A 20,852-nucleotide genomic window follows, 5' to 3' on the forward strand; every position below is an offset into this window, starting at 1 on the left:
CCCCAAATGCTGCAACCTTTCCTCATAGGGGAGTTGCTTCCCCCTGATCATTTTGGTTGTCCTCTTGTGAACCTTTCCCAACTCTACAATACCTTTTTTGAGGTGAGGTGATCAGAAGCTGAACCATAGATTTATACGACATTATGATATCAGGAGTTCTATTTTCAATACCTTTCCAAATGATCCCTAGCATAGAATTTAAGTTTTTCACAACTGCTGCACACTGGGTTGACATCTTTATTCTATAAATACATTCAAAGCAGGAGACCATCTAGGGAGGCGATTGGACCCTTGGATGATAAGGGAGTCAAAGGTGTACTAAAGAACGATAAGGAGATTGCAGAGAAGCTAAATGAATTCTTTGCATCTGTCTTCACAGTGGAAGATATAGGGCAGATCCCTGAACCTGAACTAACATTTGCAGGAAGGGATTCTGAGGAACTAAGACAAATACTGGTAACGAGAGAGGAAGTTCTAAGCTTAATGGACAATATAAAAACTGACAAATCACCGGGCCCGGATGGCATCCACCTGAGAGTTCTCAAAGAACTCAAATGTGAAATTGCTGATCTGCTAACTAAAATATGTAACTTGTCCCTCGGGTCCTGCTCCGTGCCTGAGGACTGGAAAGTGGCAAATGTAACGCCAATCTTCAAAAAGGAATCCAGAGGGGATCCCGGAAATTACAGGCCAGTTAGCTTAACTTCTGTCCCTGGAAAACTGGTAGAAAGTATTATTAAAGCTAGATTAACTAAGCACATAGAAGAACAAGCCTTGCTGAAGCAGAGCCAGCATGGCTTCTGCAAGGGAAAGTCCTGTCTCAGTAACCTATTAGAATTCTTTGAGAGTGTCAACAAGCATATAGATAGAGGTGATCCAGTGGACATAGTGTACTTAGACTTTCAAAAAGCGTTTGACAAGGTACCTCACCAAAGACTTCTGAGGAAGCTTAGCAGTCATGGAATAAGAGGAGAGGTCCTCTTGTGGATAAGAAATTGGTTAAGAAGCAGAAAGCAGAGAGTAGGAATCAACGGACAGTTCTCCCAATGGAGGGCTGTAGAAAGTGGAGTCCCTCAAGGATCGGTATTGGGACCTGTACTTTTCAACTTGTTCATTAATGACCTAGAATTAGGAGTGAGCAGTGAAGTGGCCAAGTTTGCTGATGACACTAAATTGTTCAGGGTTGTTAAAACAAAAAGGGATTGTGAAGAGCTCCAAAAAGATCTCTCCAAACTGAGTGAATGGGCGGAAAAATGGCAAATGCAATTCAATATAAACAAGTGTAAAATTATGCATATTGGAGCAAAAAATCTTAATTTCACATATACGCTCATGGGGTCTGAACTGGCGGTGACCGACCAGGAGAGAGACCTCGGGGTTGTAGTGGACAGCACAATGAAAATGTCGACCCAGTGTGCAGCAGCTGTGAAAAAGGCAAATTCCATGCTAGCGATAATTAGGAAAGGTATTGAAAATAAAACAGCCGATATCATAATGCCGTTGTATAAATCTATGGTGCGGCCGCATTTGGAATACTGTGTACAGTTCTGGTCGCCTCATCTCAAAAAGGATATTATAGAGTTGGAAAAGGTTCAGAAGAGGGCAACCAGAATAATCAAGGGGATGGAGCGACTCCCTTACGAGGAAAGGTTGCAGCATTTGGGGCTTTTTAGTTTAGAGAAAAGGCGGGTCAGAGGAGACGTGATAGAAGTGTATAAAATTATGCATGGCATTGAGAAAGTGGATAGACAAAAGTTCTTCTCCCTCTCTCATAATACTAGAACTTGTGGACATTCAAAGAAGATGAATGTTGGAAGATTCAGGACAGACAAAAGGAAGTACTTCTTTACTCAGCGCATAGTTAAACTATGGAATTTGCTCCCACAAGATGCAGTAATGGCCACCAGCTTGGACAGCTTTAAAAGAAGATTAGACAAATTCATGGAGGACAGGGCTATCAATGGCTACTAGCTGTGATGGCTGTGCTGTGCCACCCTAGTCAGAGGCAGCATGCTTCTGAAAACCAGTTGCCGGAAGCCTCAGGAGGGGAGAGTGTTCTTGCACTCGGGTCCTGCTTGCAGGCTTCCCCCAGGCACCTGGTTGGCCACTGTGAGAACAGGATGCTGGACTAGATGGGCCACTGGCCTGATCCAGCAGGCTCTTCTTATGTTCTTATGTTCTTATCAAGCTATCCACTATGACCCCAAGGTCTTTTTCCTAGTCAGTCACCACCAATTCAGACCTCATCAGCATATATGTGAAATTCAGGTTTTTTGTTCGTGGTAACTGAAGGATTATATATAAATCTTATCAAGTAGACCAGAAACAATAATTAAGGACCTAGACCAAGTGAGACACCCCTCTTTCTTCCCAAATTGTTGCTAGCACCATATCTCCTTTCCAACCATTAGGAGTATTTCAGCGTAGAGGTTTCTTTTGATTAATCAAGTTATATATCCTGGTATTTTCAGAACTTCTTGGATGCCACTGAAGAATGGGTAACATATGATGTATCAGTAGAGAACATAGCCTGAACACAAAATATTTGGGCTGATTTTTGAAAGTAGTGGTCTTTGTTTGCTTTGTTCATTACTAAATGTAAATCAAAGGGAGGGGAAAGAGCATAGAAAAATCCTTAAATCATCATCTCTCAGTCTGATCTACATCACAGGGTTCTGAAAAGCGTACCACTGGATAATGCTTACAACTGTATAATCCTTGTTAAGAGTGCATTTCTTAAGACCGAACTACATCTTATGGCAGAGATGGGGCAGAAAGTTGATCCAGCTCTCTGGTAGATCTCTGGGTGATTTGCAGTAGAGTGGCAAGGGTTACTAACTTCCAAGGGTGGTATTTAATGAAATACTTGTGCTACCACAAGGATTACATAAGAACATAAGAAGAGCCTGCTGGATCAGGCCAGTGGCCCATCTAGTCCAGCATCCTGTTCTCACAGTGGCCAACCAGGTGCCTGGGGGAAGCCCACAAGCAGGACCCGAGTGCAAGAACACTCTCCCCTCCTGAGGCTTCTGGCAACTGGTTTTCAGAAGCATGCTGCCTCTGACTAGGGTGGCACAGCACAGCCATCATGGCTAGTAGCCATTGATAGCCCTGTCCGCCATGAATTGGTCTAATCTTCTTTTAAAGCCATCCAAGCTGGTGGCCATTACTGCATCTTGTGGGAGCAAATTCCATAGTTTAACTATGCGCTGAGTAAAGAAGTACTTCCTTTTGTCTGTCCTGAATCTTCCAACATTCAGCTTCTTTGAATGTCCACGAGTTCTAGTATTATGAGAGAGGGAGAAGAACTTTTGTCTATCCACTTTCTCAATGCCATGCATAATTTTATACACTTCTATCATGTCTCCTCTGACCCGTCTTTTCTCTAAACTAAAAAGCCCCAAATGCTGCAACCTTTCCTCGTAAGGGAGTCGCTCCATCCCCTTGATCATTCTGGTTATATATAAATTATAATATAAATAAATCTAATTTATATGTCGCCTATCTGGCCAATGACCACTCTAGGCGATGTACATGAAGAATTAAAATACAATACAATAAAATACAATAATAAAAATAAAACAATTCAGCAGCAGTAATAATAATGCAGGGTAGAAGGCATTTGATTCTAACAGTTAACCCTCCCCAGAAGTCCCAAAGGCCTGTTGAAAGAGCCAGGTCTTTAAGGCTTTACGAAATGTATTTAGGGAAGAGGCGTGCCGTAGATCTTGTGGGAGGGAGTTCCAAAGAGTGGGGGCTGCCACTGAGAATGCCTTCTCTCTAGTTCCCGCCAATTTAGCTGTTTTTGTCGGCGGGATTGAGAGAAGGCCCTGTGTGGCTGATCGTGTCCTCTTCTGAACCTTCTCCAACTCTATAATATCCTTTTTGAGATGAGGCGACCAGAACTGTACACAGTATTCCAAATGCGGCCGGACCATAGATTTATACAATGGCATTATAATATTGGCTGTTTTATTTTCAATACCTTTCCTAGTTATCGCTAGCATGGAATTTGCCTTTTTCACAGCTGCTGCACACTGGGTCGACATTTTCATTGTGCTGTCCACTACAACCCCGAGGTCTCTCTCTTGGTCGGTCACCGCCAGTTCAGACTCCATGAGCATATATGTGAAATTAAGATTTTTTGCTCCAATATGCATAATTTTACACTTATTTATATTGAATTGCATTTGCCATTTTTCTGCCCATTCACTCAGTTTGGAGAGGTCTTTTAGCATCTTCATTAGCATTAGCGCAATGAGATTTTCTCCCATATGTGCCCTACGCCATCCGCAAAACCTCTCCAGAGGGTTGGGGAAAACTCCAGAACAGATTTAGGGGATGTGGGGGGGGGGGAGGGAGGAGAAGGGGAGAGCTTTCTGTTGTGCAACGGTAAATCCTTGAGCTGATGGAACATTCACTTTGGCACTATGTTAACTACAACCCAAAGAGCACCAAGTACAAAACTTCCCCTTCAAATTAAATTCCAAAAAAGTAATACTAAAGGGGAAAGAAATGTGGATTTTTGTGTGTGAAAGGACTTGTCAGCTTGTTTCTAGTACTGATCCCACATTCCTGGGCAGGGCAGGTGCTCCCAGGTGCCACACTCCTTAGTTTGTAGAGTATATCTGCTGGGCTAAGCCATTATTTTGCACCTGGCTCTGGTTGTGGACCATAAGGTCCTAGTTTAAAAAAAAAAAAAGGCTCGAGTCTTCCCATGCCTAATAACTTACATTATGCATGATTTTGTTTAAATTGGCCACCTTTGTTTTGAAGAAAAAAGATAGCTGTGGGGGACCTGGACTGACATGTGCTTCTGATTTGGATCAGCATCCTGTGTCAATTTCCTAGCAAAAATGCCCCTCTCCCAGCTGCTATTTGTCCATGGAGGTGTTGTTTGCAGTAAATACAGCAATATCAGCAGGGAAGAGGGAGTGTTTTACCAGACAACTAATGCAGGGCCCCAGTTTGGATCAACAACATGTTCCAGATAAAGGACATGTATATGCTTTTTCTACATAATAGAAGTACTAAATGTAAGCATACTTCTTAAAAAGCAGTAGCAGGACAAGCCCAAGATATTTGGCTGCCTGAGGTGGAGCAGTAAACAATATGCATGCTCTAGGTGTGTAATACGTGAGGCATGACACCAAAGGCATAAAATCCCACAAGCACCTCTTCTCTGGTAGTAAAAAAACAACACTAATAAATTAAACAATTGACTGTCCTTTGACAAGCCCCAAACCAGCTACTTAAGGTACTTGCCTAAGAGTAGGGCGGGCCCAGAACACAAGCAATGTAGCAGGTAGTTTGGCCATTAATCATATGCAATATCTAGACCACATTCACCCAGAGCTTGGAAGTTACTTTTTTGAACTACAACTCCCATCAGCCTAATCCAGTGGCCATGCTGGCTGCAGCTGATGGGAGTTGTAGTTCAAAAAAGTAACTTTTCCAAGCTCTGCATTCACCCCACACATATATTCCACTATTATTCCATTTTAAACATTCAAGGCTTCCCCCAAAGAAACCTGGGAAGTGTAGTTTTGTGAAGGCTGCTCTTCTTATAGAGTTCCAGTTCTCAGAGTTCTCTGGGAAGAGGACTGACTGTAAAGCACTCTGACAATTGTAGTTCTGTGAGGGGAACAGGGGTTTCCTAACAGCTCTCAGCACCATTCACAAACTACACTTCCCAGGATTCTTTGGGGGGAGCCATGCTTGTTTAAAGTGGAATAATAAATGTGTGGTGTGAATGTTGCTGAAATCACCAACAGATACTAGACAAGGAGGAAAAGGTAACATGATAGATAAGTTAAAAACACACACACAGTCTTTAGCAACTCTTGGTTCTAAAATAAGATGTTATCATTTCTCTATATACTATACATCTATAATGTCTAACTTTATTATTACTGGCCAAGGAATTAAGAAAGACATTATTTTTTTTAAAAAAAAGAATCTGCCACAGCATTTGACTTAATGAACTCCTCTGGCCATAGATTGCAGAGGTTGAGTATGTGCATTTACGCCTGAAGTAGTATATCCATTTACGTGTTCTCAAATTAATGGCTATTATAGCTGAAGTCATATGACTGGCCTGACTGTATGCTTGAGGTTAGACATGTTTTTAAGTGGCCTGGTGGATAACGAACCACACTAGCTGGCTCTTTCATGTCTGGGAATCTTATAAAGCAAAGACATTACAACAGACCTCATCATCGCATTATGCTTCAGAGCAGGGCATACACCTCCTTATCAACCCTGTAAAATATCCCACAGAAGAAAAGGGAAGCAATAAATCCAGATTGTCTGAAACTATGGCACAAAAATCTATAGTGAAGAGAGGTCTCTGTAACAGATGGCAATTCCAGGGAGGACTGCAAAGCTAACTCTGAACAGAACATCACAGCAGTTTTCTCAGTCCAATATCTTTAATCCTTTGGCCATGACTTTTATGAGAAAATCAAAGGTCATGACAATGAGACAAAGTAATTGGCAGGAATATAATTTTTCTTTCAAGACCACCCCTTTTGAAACAGCTGTATCCATGCAATCCAAAAATTATATCCATGGGTTCCATATCCAACTGATTTATTCTTTCTGAAGTTCAGCCATGTTAAAAAGTTGTGGGAAAGAACCTTCTTTACAATATGTACACTGCTACAGGTTTTCTTCCAAGAGAAGGTTAACTTTATTTCCCCCATTTTAATTACTTTTTTCAACAGCTGACCTTTAAAAAAAAATTAAAATCTCTCTAGAGCAGGATTTTCAGTCTTGTGAGACTTTCCAACAGGGAACACATCCAGTTCTGAGTAACAAAGATTTCTGGCCAAAACAAAAGCAATGCAGTTTAAGGGTCTTAAGTAGTGAGCTGTTAAAGCTCCTGCACACACAATTCTACACATCCCATCTTCTTGGGCAGGGGACTAGTGTGATGAAGCCATAGAGACAGTAGGGGATGAGGTGGTAGAAGGATGCAGAATGGCAGTGGCACTGAGACGGCAAGGTTAGTGGGAAATGTTCCCTTCCTGAGCAAGGTTCTGGATAAGGTCATTGTCAAGCAAACCTAGATACTCTTAAATGAAACTTTGAGATGACCTGTGCTCGGATAGATAGGATATGACTCCCTTGGTTCTCCTGGACGTCTTACCAGCTTTTGAAACCATCAACCATGGTATCCTTCAGGGACAGCTGTCCAAGTTGAGTAAGGCTGCCAGGTCAGAATCATCCCAAACCCTGAGATTTCGGGCTCTGGCTCTAATGATGTCATGGATGGGCCCAAGTGATGTCATTAAGCATGATACATTAAGCATCAACCATAGTTGCTTGGAGCATATGACTCAAACAAAAAAAATTCTCTGATTGGAAATTAAGATAGAAATCTTAGCTAAATGAGAGTGCACCCAGGTCCAACTGAAGTAACAGGATCATTCCTTCTCACCTGCTTAAGGAACCTGGGTAGAGAACATTTAATCTAGTTTACTTGCTTCTGGCAAGAAGGATTTAAGTGCCCTCAGGCCAGACCAGTCACCAGAAAGTCACTGTAGGAAGAAAGGAGTGTAGTGTTGTGGAGATGTTAGATGGGAGCACTCAGGGGTAAAGAAGGATGTCCCTGAAGGCTGCAATTCTAAACACACTTAGTAAGAGACTAAGCCCCATTGAACTCAAAAGGATTTACTTCTGAGTAGATATGGTTAGAATTGTGCTCTTGGTGAGGCTTAACTAGGGTTCCTCTGCAAATATAGTAATATCCAAGCAGGGTTGGCAACTACCTGCCTGGAATACCCAGCATGCCTTTTAATGTGGCTGCTCCAAACAGACTTGACACTTCACTGCTGAGAGAGGTTTGAGAAATGCGTAAGAACTGAGAAGATTCTCTACCCTTTCCTGCCTACTGTGTGGGCTGCTATAAACTTACTTTGGCAGCCAACTTAATTCCAGTGAGTAATAATTGACACAGAGAAAACACACATTGTTTGTTCTTGCTTCACAGGCAGTAGCCTGGGAACAACAGAAATCGAAGCCACACTTCCCAGTATGTGAATTCTCTTTTACTACTATTGAGCAAAAAACAAACCATCATGCAAACAACAAGGTGCATCATAAGTGGGTTTAAGAGGTTGAGCTAAGTACATGGAACCACTGTTGTTGCTTTTATGGCTATAAGGGAGTGAGGTCAGAGATAAATGAAATGCAAATAGAAAAAGAAAAGACAATGATGATTTACTAAGTGTAATACCATACCAACTATAACAAGATTGCCATGAGTAAGGCAGAAAACTCAGCATCCCACAACCAGTCAGGATTCCTAAGCAAAAACCAAAACTAAAAACAAACAAACTGGCAGCCAGTCAGCCAAGGTCCCAGAAATCCCCATGCAGCACAACCTGACCCGGGCTGCAGTTAATGCAGAATGCTGTGGCATTGTCAGCACATAATACTTCTGCTCTGAAATCTGTACGTTATCAATTTGTTACCAGGCCAAGATCAAAGTGTGCTTTCCATGTTACGGGCGCCACACAGTACTTGTTCTGCTCTCATTTAGTGTGGCAGCACCTACACTTTGGAACTCCCTGCCTATTGACATTACGCAGTTGCCTTCATTATACCCACCTGCTCAGATTATACTCACCTGCTCACATTTTTTGTTTAGGCCAGCCTACCCAGGCATGTGGAAGCTATTATGCTTTTTATCTATTTTTAACTCATTGTTGGCTTTATTATGTTGCATGTTTTAAAATTCCTGTTTTTGCCAATAATTTTATTGTTTTAATTCCTTCTGTAAACTGCTTTGAGGTTTTTTACAATAAACTGGTATATAAATGCTGTAAGTGTCCTCTCAACCCTTGCCCTTCTTGGCTTATTAAACCTTGTTGAGGGGGTCTGACCGAGTGGATCCAGGGTGTGGTCAAAGCATCATTGCGGCAGGGAGTGGTTCCAGACGCCTTGAAAGAGACGGTGATCCGACCACTTCTGAAAAAGCCCACCTTGGACCCACTGCTTTGTGACAACTACCGACCGGTTGCAAATACCCTCTTTTTAGGGAAGGTGATTAAGAGGGTTGTGGCGCAGCAATTGCAAGTACTCTTGGATGAAACAGATTATCTTGACCCATCCCAGTCTGGGTTCAGACCTGATTATGGGACTGAATTGGCCTTTGTCACCCTGATGGATGACCTTTATTGGGAGAATGACAGGGGGAGTGCGACCCCGTTATTCTTACTAGATCTCTCAGCGGCTTTTGATACCATTGACCATGGTATCCTTCTGGGCTGACTTGGTGAGCTGGATATTGGAGGCAGTTTTACAGTGGCTCCAATCCTATCTCCAGGGTCGCTCTCAGAGAATAGCATTGGGTGACTGTCTTTCGGCCCCCTGGCAGTTGTGCTGTGGAGTGCCGCAGGGTATCATCTTGTCCCCCATGCTGTTTAACATCTATATGAAGCCCTTGGAAGCAGTCTTCAGGAGATTTGGGGTGAGGTGTCAGCAGTATGCTGATGATACACAGCTCTATTTCTCCATAACAAACAACTGAAACAGGAGAGGCCATGCAAGCTCTGGACCAGAGCCTGGACTTGGTGGTGGACTGGATGAGGGCCAATAAACTGAGTCTGAATCCTAGCAAGACGGAGGCACTGTAGGTTGGTGGTTCTTGAGTTCGGATAATTGGTCAGTTGCCTGCTTTGGATGGGGTTGTACACCCTCCGAAAGAGCAGGCCTGTTGTCTGGGGGTGCGCCTGGATCCATCTTTGTTGCTAGAGGCCCAGGTGACCTCTGTGGCTAGCAGTGCCTTTTTCCAGCTTTGGCTGGTAAGACAGCTACGGCTGTTTCTGGACCGGGATACCCTGATCACTGTTGTCCATGCACTGGTAACCTCCAGGCTGGATTACTGTAATGCACTCTATGTGGGGCTGCCCTTGAGGTTGGTCTGGAAGCTGCAGCTGGTGCAAAACATGGCGGCGAAACTGCTCACTGGAGCAGGATATTGCCAACATGTCACCCCGCTGCTGAAAGAACTGCACTGGCTGTCAATTTGCTACCGGGCCAAGTTCAAAGTTCTAGTTTTGGTGTACAAAGCCCTATATAGCTCGGGACCAGGATACCTGAAAGACCGTCTTACTCTTTATGTACCCAGTCAATCACTGCATTCTGCAGGTGAGGGCCTCTTATCTTATCAGGAGGTTTGTTCTGCACAATATAGGAAATGGATCTTTAGTGTGGTGGCACCTACCCCGTGGAATTCCCTCCCCTTGAATATTAGGCAGACACCATCTCTGCTATATTTTCGGTGCCTTTTGAAGACTTCCCTCTTTCAACAAGCCTTTTAATTTGAGACCTATCCCAGTCTGCGTCTCTGTTAGAATTGCCTGTTAATATGTGTTTTTAGTAATATGTTTTAACCCTTTTTAACCCTTTTTAAAATATGTTTTTAAGCTTCTTTTTAAAAAATGTTAATGTTATTTTGTTTTAATGTATTTTAAGGTCTGTTTTTATGATGTCTTAAAGTGTTTTTAATGTTTCTGTTTGCTGCCCTGGGCTCCTGCTGGGAGGAACGGTGGGATATAAATCAAATAATTAATAAATAAATAAATAAAAATAAATAAAATACATAAATTAATTTCAGAGTCACTGTGGGCCTTGAGTCTCTTTCCTCTTTTAGGAACAAAGGCATCTACCTTATACCATCTCAGGCCATTTGGTACTATCTAGCTGAGTACTGATGACATGGACTAGCAATGGCTCTCTAGGATTCCAGGCAATAGTCTTTTCCAGACACTGGATCCACGCAACATGGGGTCAGTGGCCTGTTTGATGTACTGTTAACCCTTTTTATCCTATATAACAGTGCTTCAAACTGCAATAGCTGTTATTTTTTTACTTTTAAGCCATTTTATTCTACTAGAAATATTACAATTGCCGTCTCATAGCTCTTCAAAGCAAGCACACTGACATTGTTTTTTATCGATCTGTTCTAAAATTCCCAAAAGCAAGCAAGGTATTCAGAGCCAATGCAATTGTCTATAGCTCAAAATGATCTCCAGTAAAGATCCCAATACAGTGTCTTGTTTCGTCGCTGTGGTTTTATTGTGAATTTTACTGAAGTTGTATTTTGTTTAGGTTCTATGTTCTTAATTTTTGGTTTAAATGTTTATAGTTTTTCCACTCTGGGACCTTTCAATAGAAAGTGGATTATAAATGATTATAATGATAAAATAAAAAAACCCAAAATTAATTATCTGAATGAATTCAGGTCCCAGGGATGGAAGTAGGACTTGCCACAGTGGTCCCTGTGATTTGCAGGCAATATGAAGCCTCAGCATTGGCCAAGCCTGACATAAATACAGGGAATCGAACCTTCTACCACTGACTCAGAAACATCCTCTGTGGGATGTTCTTCAGCTCAAGGCACTCCTACCCAATCAGTTCAAACCAGTGATCTCAGAGACCCTCATTTAGAGAAAACACTCTCCAATATAGATTCAGGTTGGCTGCCCAATATGACTGCGGTAAATTCAGAAGTCCTGAACTGGAAAAAAAGCCTCCTGGGTTCCAACTGGATATGGATTGGTCACTCAGGTGCACTGACCACATGGACCCTTGGGCATGACATTATGGGGTCCCAACCTTGTAACATAGGAACATGGGGAGCATAGGAAGTTGCCTTGTACCGAGTCAAACCATTGGCCCATCTAGCTCAATACTGTCTACACTGAATGGCAGTGGCTCTTTAGTACTTCAGACAGGATTCTCTCCTAGTCGTACCTGAAGATGTCTGGGATTGAACCTGGGACCTTCTGCATGCAAGGCAGATGCTCTACCACTGAGCTACAGCCATTCCCCATAGCCCAACCAGTACTGAACTACTATAAAGAACCTACATTGATTATGTTCATAAAATCTCAATGCTTTTCTTTGTGTTTGATTAAAAAAACACTTATCATCATACATAACTTTACATATTGGAGGTTTAGAGTTTACAGTCTTTAAATCCAAGAAATATTTTTTTTAAAAAAAATCCAGTTATACATTTTTTACAAAAGATTTATGTCATTAAGGTTAAATCTGATACTTGCAAATTTCTGCTTTGTGTGTAAGAGTCAGGAAAAAGGAGGAAGAAAGAGAGATGGAGAGTGAAGGCAATTTGCTTCTGAAAAATAAAAAGGTGAACTTTGCAGCACTGAGATTTTTCAGTTCCAATTAAATCAAGCCTTATCAGTAGCAAGTAGCCTCAAAGATTCTATTAAAACATAATACTAGAGAAAATTGAAAAGATCATAATAATAATGTAATTGCACCAAAGTCTAGAAAAATGTTCTGTTAGCCAGACTGTGAAAATCAATCATTGGCTTGTGCATATGAGCTAATCCAAATGAACCTCATTTAGCATTCATTTTAATGACAGCTCTGTAGCCAGGTCTTCAGACTGCTGAACTCAGTAATGTATAACCATCTCCTCCGCCAATAATACTCAATTTATGAACTGCACAATAGGCACTTTCCACAATCACAAAGAACCAGCCACCTTTCTTCCTGTATTACTGTTTGCCTTTCACGCTGGTGGAAAATGAGAGAGCAATTCAAAGTATAAGTGGGCATTAAGTTTTTTAAAAGTTTCTCATTGAATGTTGACTGAACTGAAGATCATTTCTCAAGAAAAAAGTCTTGACTGATACCTCCATTCTCCTTGGAACTTTAAACAAATTAAACCAATGAAATGTGGATTATGTTTGATCTGCTTTTGATACAAAAAAAATTACCAATGATTTCCAGCAGCCAGGATGTTCAGAGGCCAAGCCACGGTAGCACTTTTTACATTCCCCAACTCCACCCCCTTAGTAAGAGGCCACAGATTAGAACAGCCTTCCACAAAATATGGTCCTCTAGATCAGGCATAGGAACCTCAGGCCCGGGAGCCCAATGTGGCCCTCCAGGCCCCTCGTTTTGGCCCTTGGATTTCTCCCCAGGCCACACCCCCTATTCCCAGGCCACACCCCTCACTGGCCCTGGTTCACACCTCAGATATTTTTGCCTGCTAGGAATGTGTCCTTGAACTCTGAAAATGCCTCCTGCTTGCCTGGATGGAGGATATAGAAGGTGTGTGAGTATATGTAGAAACTAACCTACTGTACACAGGTTGTAGTATTTACATTCATTGCTCCACCCAGTTTTGCCTCTGGTTTAAGTGGCAATAAGATGCAAAAAGGTGACCATTGACAACAGTGGTAATTGGCGATAACAAATAACGATCCTAGCATAATGTATCTTAATAATTGTTTTTATCGTGTATTTTAAACAGTATCTTATTATTGTTATATTTTGATGTTGCTTGGTTGTTGTTGTTTGTTGTTTTGACTTTTGATTCTGTTATATTTACTGTATTTATATATTTTGCTTGTTTTATCTTTTATGTACACCGCCCAGAGAGCCTTTTTGGCTTAGGGCGGTATATAAATTAAATAAAATAAAATAACTAACTAACACCTGCTGCAAGGCATGAAACGATTGTCTCTATTCAGAGAGAAACAATTTGGATTCAGCTTTGTTATTAGTCCTAATTCAGTCACTTCATGCTGGAATCTCCCCCTTTGAAATTCCTTTGTTAGAAAATGTCAGCCAGCACAAAATGTTATTTCTGCTTTCCCAATGCACACTTCTACATACAGGAAGGCTTCAGCTAAAAATATTTCCCCCTCCATAGTCACCCTGCAGCCACACTTTTCATATTAATCATGCCAACAAAGGCACTGCGGTTGCCAGCTTGCCACAATGCATTATGAGCAATACAGCAACAGGCTGGGGGCCCATAAGAGTCATGGCATGGTTGAATGATAGTTATCTTTAAACACAGAAGAGGTAAACAACGTACCATCTCCAGCAGAGGGGAAAAAATAGAAAGAGAATTCATATATTGTATTCATAAGTAGACCTGCTAGTCAACTTTATGTAGGTGTGCAGCTTTGAATCAATGCTTTGAAGGCTAAATAGATAGCCATTGATCTTCCAGTATGTGCTCCCTCATACACAATGAAGTGGAGACAGATATAAAGAGTGCAACCTTTTATCCTTAAAGAGGCAACGGTGAAACTTGAGGTACACAAACATTGACCAAAAAAACCCCTCCCAGAAAGCCACCTGCCTATCACTCAGCAAGCCTCAGCATTTAACTAGACATTTCCTGACCTAGAATCTCTCATTTCGTTACATTGTGTCAAAACCATTATGAAGGGGGGGGGACATCCTAAAACTTGTTGAAAGGTGATTGCCAATAGTGTTCTACCCAGCTTACAACTTCCATTGGCCTATTTCTTTATACGAAGTGTTATTTTTAAAAATCATTCCTACATAATGGCTCTGTTCACATATAATTCCTTGTGCTAATTTGACAGAATCTTTGAGCTCTCTTTGTTCTTCAGAGCATGTGAACCAGCCTAGAGTTGGACAGAGAATCACAGTATCAGATAATTGGAAGGTATATAGTGGATCAAAATTCTGGCCATAAGACAGGATATCGTATCTCTAAACCATCTCAGACAGATACCTGTCCAAACATTTCTGGAAACTTTTCATGCTACAATTGTTGGCAGATTATTTCATTTCTCTTGCTCTGATAGTTACATGCTTGCTCAAATGCTTTAAGGTGCATCTGCCTTTTCACTCCGATGGCTTCAGTTTCCCTGCTGCCTACAGTGGCAGCTGGTAACATTTTAACTCAGTAGGGCTAAAATGTTTATCCTTCCCTTTTTATCACAAGAGGACTTGTATGGCACATATTTAGGAAAGTGTGCCATTACACATGCGCAGAGTGCCACTGTTTCCTCACTCAAAAACAAAAACAAAACCCAATTATTCTCTGTACAGAGGAAGAGCTTCCATGTACGAGAGAAGATTGACTCCATACTACTTATTTAAAAGTTAAGCCATACCACATGACATACTTTTTTGAATTCATGCATTGATTACACCTACACATCCACTGCCCAAAAACCAAACACACACAAAAAAACTTGTAAAATATGAGGAACACTTGCTTCCAGATGCACCCAGATTTCCTCCCCCAAAAATGAAGTTAATTTTTCATTATCCAAAACATTTTTCTTGAAATTAAAGGAAGAAAATATTCCAACCAATAAACACAAAATGATTATTTCATTTGAGCCAGAACACAGGTGGGCACAGCAGGACATATTTGCAATCTGTGGCTCAGACCTGAAAATGTGAAGTAATTTTTCTGTTCATGTGCAGAGTACATCACACCAGACTAATCATAATCAGCCTCTGAGATTAGGCTGAATATCTTCCAGGTTTGGGGAAGAACATGGAATCACATCCAGACATACAGCCCAAACTTTTCGTTTTAGAAATTCACTGACAAAACTCATTAAAGACCAAGCTGTAAATAACAGAAATAGCATTTTTCTCCATTCCTCTGCATTCAAAATATTATGAACCTAAGCAAGGGGAGGGGTTTCTTGGAACCAAATCCACACACTTTTTCTTGAAAGATTCTGCAAGTTGTGTTTGTTTTTTTAAAAAAATGTTTTTAAAGCTGTTTTGTTTTAATGTATTTTAAGATCTGTTTTTATGATGTTTTAAAGTGTTTTTAGCACTTTGTTTGCCGCCCAGGGCTTCTGCTGGGAGGAAGGGCGGGATACAAATTAAATAATAAATAAATAAATAAATAAGTGTATGTGGCTCAGATCAACCTGCCCTGTGCCATCCACAGCATCCGCTGCATCTTTTAATGAGTGAATGCAGGGAAATGGCTAATACAGAGCTTGTTGCAATATGTATGTCTTTCTCCCGGTTCCCCAATTCACAAAACTAAATGCAAAATGATTGAGTAAAAAGCATAGATTTATTATAGAATGAGACTCACTGTTTGCCTGCTCTCTATTCTTCATGCAGTGCATTGTTAAACTGGAATTTGCTCCCACAAGGTGTAGTGATGGCCACCAATTTGTTTGGCTTTAAAAGAATACTAGACAAATTCATGGAGGATACGTCTGTCAATGGCTACTAGACTCGATAGCTATGTTATACCTCCAGTATCAGAGGCAGTATGCCTTTCAATACCGGTTGTTGGGGAAGTCAAGCAAAGAGAGTCCTGCTGTGCATCTACCCCTTTCCTCTCCTTTCCTCTCAGAGCCCGTCGTTCCATCTTTCCCATGGGCAGATCAACCCATGCCAAGCAGACTTATACTTCTTTCCTCTCTTTTCTTTCCGAGCCTGTCTGTTTCTGTTCGGTATTATAAAAATACACATAGAAATATGAACTAATTTGATTGGTCCTATTTGTTAGCAGAGTTGTAAAAATACAAGCAGCAGAATGAGAATATAAACCAGCCCCACCTTTCTCTATATAAATAACAACAGACACAATCCTTTAGGTAAAGGAAAAGAATGTTTACTCACAACCTCATCACATGTTCAGAAGAAGATAGGCTCTAGCTTAGAAGAAAGAAAAATATAGAAGTCTCAGTCCATCTTGGTGTTTGTGTTGATGCTCTTAGAGAGAGCATCTGTGCCATGCGGCCTCTCTCAAAGGTAGGAACATCAGCAATGGAGGATATTCAAAAAATCCCCCAGGACAAAGGAGTAGGAAGTCAGGTAACTAAACCCCACCCATTAGGAAGTTACATCATGGTAAACAGGTACATGGGATATTTCCCAAATATCCCTTAAAGTGACCATGCAATATTTGCTTATTCCAACAGTTTCCACCTTTGCAAGGACGTACGAGAGCCGGATCACTGACTGCTTCATCTCTATGATCGAGTTGATGTACTAGTTACCGTGGACATTGTCTATGCTGGCAAAACGTTGGACTGCTCCTGTTCCTTTGCTTGTATTAGGCCTGGCAGATGTAGTACCAGCAGGGACACACCAGTGGTATCATGTTCTGATGTCAATATATTGATGTGAGAACTAGTAGACATTGTCTAATTGTTAGGAATTTGTTAGGAAAGTGTGATTTGTTCTTGTATTTTCATTGGAAGTTGTAATTGTTGCTTTTTAATAATGTTATTACCTTGTATTGAGTTTTTGTAAATGGTATTGTTTTTATTGATACGTATTTCTGTATTTGTGTTTATTTTTTGTAAGCCGCCTTGAGGGCCTTTTGGCCAAAAGCCGGGATAGAAATAAACTATAATAATGATAATGATCTCCTGCTTATGACTTCCCAGAAGCATCTGGCTGGCCATTGTGAGACGGTCCTTTGGTCTACTCTAGCAGGGCTCTTCTTCCATTCTAGCATGCCTATAAGGTCTGACCTGTAAAATTTCAGTTAAACCTCATACGTTATGTAAGGATTGTTGTCTGGATTTGCTTATTTTCTTTTTTCCCCCCTCCTGGTTATTTTTTTCCCCATTTTGTATCACGCCTTTAAAAACTTTTAGCCATCATTTAAAATTGAAAACCACCTGAATGCACTGGCAGAAAGCTGGAATATGAACAGAACAAAGAAAAAGAAAAATATATTGCAGTATTCTGAAGTGAGTATTAGTAAACCAGAAAAGTTTCAAGATAATATTTGAAAGCACAAAAACAACGCAACTTAAGAGGCCAAGACCCAATCGAAATACTTTTCTGCACACAGCAAATGATAACAACTGCAAGGCTATCTCAGGCATTAGATCAGCCTTTCCCAACAGGTGTGCCTCCAGATGTTGTTGGACCACAACTCCCATGAGCCTCAGCCAGCATTGCCAATGGCTGAGGCTGATGGGAGTTGTGGTCCAACAACATCTGGAGGCACACCGGTTGGGAAAGGCTGCATTAGATGGTGGAAGCGTCACACACCTATGATTTTGCAAAAATGAGCATGAACATTTCATGAATATACTCATGGATTCATGTATAATCTCTTCCTCTTACAATATTACTATTTATAGTATAATCAATTCAAAATGGAATGAATGAGATGGGTGAAGGAAAAATTTGGAATAAATGTAAGCTCTATGCAAGATTAACAGAGAGGAAAGGTTACTGATGACTATCTTAATATTAGATTCTGAAAAGGTGAACCAACATTTCTTGGAATAGAAATGTCACATTTCAGGACTGTGTGCCCATTTGCCTAGAGGCAACCTGCTAACCTGACCTTGCAATCCAGAGAAGGTATGCGAACAACATATCAGTCTACTTGTCACATTATGCCATGTTATCAACAGACAGATCTCATGCATAAAAACACTGAGGAAAGAGCTAATTTGGGGTTTGCAGCACCAAAAGGAGCAATCCACCATTAGCCCCTCCAACCTTCCCTCTGTACTACTAGACACAGAAACTAACTATGGCTGTGTGTACACATTACAATTTACTCTGGCTCTAGTGGGTTCCCACAGCTGGTTTTTGAATCTATGTATACATGACATTAGCCACAATCCAAAGGTATCCTGTAGTTTCTTGTGAAGTACTGCCATTTAATGTGTTTTCCCCCATGGCAGTTTCAATCTGACTTGAGAACTGTAGCATTATTCCAAATGGAGTGAATCCCAGGTGTATACATTTGAGACACCACCCTTTCCTGGGGGTTGGGGTAACCTACATGTCATGTTAGCAGGCGGGGGATCTCCGAAGAGCATCCTCATTTTGTTTTTCTACCCTCCTTGTTTGCACCCTTGTGGTGAGGGAGAGGGAGCCAATCAGGCTGCCTTGCCCACTGGCAGTGCCATCACATTGGCTCCGCTGGGAGCCAGTCCAGGCTCGAGATTTGAATGGTTTTAGATTGCAAAGGGCGGTATAGGCAACAATGGGTTTTCCAGCAGGGAAGGTTGATTTGATTTAAATCAAATGGATTTAAATCGCTTCTCTAGAGGATTCAATTTTAATGATTGAAATCACAGTTTAAATTACTAGTGAGGAAGATTCTGTTTCATCATCATCTTTTTTTAGGAGAAGACATTTATTGTTTAATAAAATCTTAATACATATTCAGATATGTAGGTTTCATCAGAAGGCAGGTACACTCGACTTCCGGGAAGTGGTGCTGGCTGGTGGTTGTCTCTGAGGGAGCTCTGCCTCAGAGGAAGCTTTTTTCAGGTTAAAAGTCAGCCAAGAGGAATCTTGGACTGGCTTAAATGTTCTCCAAGGTACAGGAGAACCGATCAGATCTTCCACAAGACTTCGTTGAGCTGTCGGCGGCTGGAATTGATCAGGAAATTCCTGAGATAAGAAGGCAAGCCGATCGGCTGAAGACGGAGTCAGGATTTTCACGCAAGCTGGACTGGAATGAAGCGAAGCGTTTTTTCTTTTCTTAAAAAAAAAACGTTCTTAACCAGCGAGCCCACTTCTGCCTAAACCTTATCATTTGGCTTAAATTACTGCAATAAAAGGGATTTGTTTATGAATCAGCAATTGAGAAACCTGGGTGAGTCATACTTTTTCTCTTTTAAATATAATTAAGGAAGAAAGAAAATATAAACAACTTATTTACTTTTCTACGACAAAAAGCTGGCTTGAATTTGGACTTTTAAAGTTTAAAAACGGATGAGAGGTAATTATTATATTTTGGACTATTTTTCTCTTTGGACTATTTCTTGTTGGATGAATCCGCTGCTCGTATATGCTACTAATTGTTTAGTCTTGGCAACCAGAATTGTTTTGCATTCTTGGATGCAGATAAGGACTGTGTTGTGCTGGCTGGATTCCAATTACAGGCCTGGAATATTAACTCTTCTTTTTGGTGGAGGGAAAAAAAGAAGAAATAGACTGCCCTTAGGTTCTGAAACAGTGATTAATTTTAGAAATTAAAGGCCTCTTTTTGAAAATGACAACTAAAAAAACAACTAAGGCCCAGGGGCGAAGAGGTTCTATTGATACACAGGAAGAGGATATACCCCCAGAAATGTTTCAAAAAATAATGGAAGGGATTAATGCTATAAAACAGGAAATTAAACAGGAAATGAAAATTGAATTGACAGATATAAAAGACTATATTAAAACACAAGTGGATGAGATTAAAGGGACAATTGGGCAAATAAAGGAGGATGCAAAAAATACTAAAGAAAAGGTACAAACCTTGGAGAATAGAACAGATATACTAAATCTGGAACTAGAAAAAAATTTGGACTATTTAGCTATGACTGAAATGAGAAATAAAGAGCATTGTTTGAGATTCCGTGCAATCCCTGAGGAAACAGGTGAAGACATTAGAGACAAAATTGTTAATGCTTTAGTAAAATTTCTGGACTTGAATGAAGATAGGATGGAATTTGAAATAGACAAAGTTTATAGAATTAACTCCAGATATGCAACAATGAAAAAAATTCCAAGAGATGTGCTTGTTCACTTCGTAAAGAAAACGACCAGAGATATGGTTTTACAGCAACACTTTAAATATACCTTTAAAATTGATGGTAAGGAAATACTGGTGATGAAGGAAATTCCTATTAGACTTTTACGTAAGAGAAAAGAATATGCTTTCCTTACAGAAAAACTTAAGCAATGCAAAATTCAATTTAGGTGGGACGTTCCAGAAGGAGTGATTTTTACATTCAGACAACAGAAATATAGATTGAATACTGTTCAAAAAGCAAGGGACTTCTTGAGAAAAGCTTCAAAAGATATGGAAGAAGATAAACTCAAAGATATGGATACAGTTCCTGGGAAACAAAGTCAACAAGGATACGCAGAGGAGGGGAAGGAAGATGATGGATCAAAAGGAGCATCAGGCAAATTTTAAAATACACGCTTAACGATGGATTACAAATACCTAACTTGGAATATAAATGGAGCCAACACGGCGCAGAAGAGAAAGAAAGTGTTTCATTATTTGAAAAAATTAAAATTGGATATAATTTGTCTACAAGAAACTCATATTCAGAAGAAAGATTCTAAATATTTGATTT

At 40.6% G+C, this 20,852-nt stretch overlaps 1 protein-coding gene and 1 long non-coding RNA gene across 2 annotated transcripts in view; one reads left to right on the forward strand and one right to left on the reverse strand.

Moving 5' to 3' along the window:
* Window positions 1–16,756, forward strand: part of LOC133385788 (uncharacterized) — a 39,621-nt gene extending 22,865 nt beyond the window's left edge. Inside the window, exon 3 of the long non-coding RNA XR_009762956.1 lies at window positions 16,716–16,756. This is a non-coding gene — a long non-coding RNA (uncharacterized LOC133385788). The remainder of the gene's footprint in view (window positions 1–16,715) is intronic.
* GPC6 (glypican 6) overlaps window positions 1–20,852 on the reverse strand; it is a 1,220,950-nt gene that overhangs the window by 1,008,011 nt on the left and 192,087 nt on the right. The gene's annotated exons all lie outside the window — the stretch shown is intronic.

The sequence above is a fragment of the Rhineura floridana genome, chromosome 5 (assembly GCF_030035675.1).
Source record: "Rhineura floridana isolate rRhiFlo1 chromosome 5, rRhiFlo1.hap2, whole genome shotgun sequence".
Classification (NCBI taxonomy): Eukaryota; Metazoa; Chordata; class Lepidosauria; order Squamata; family Rhineuridae; genus Rhineura; species Rhineura floridana.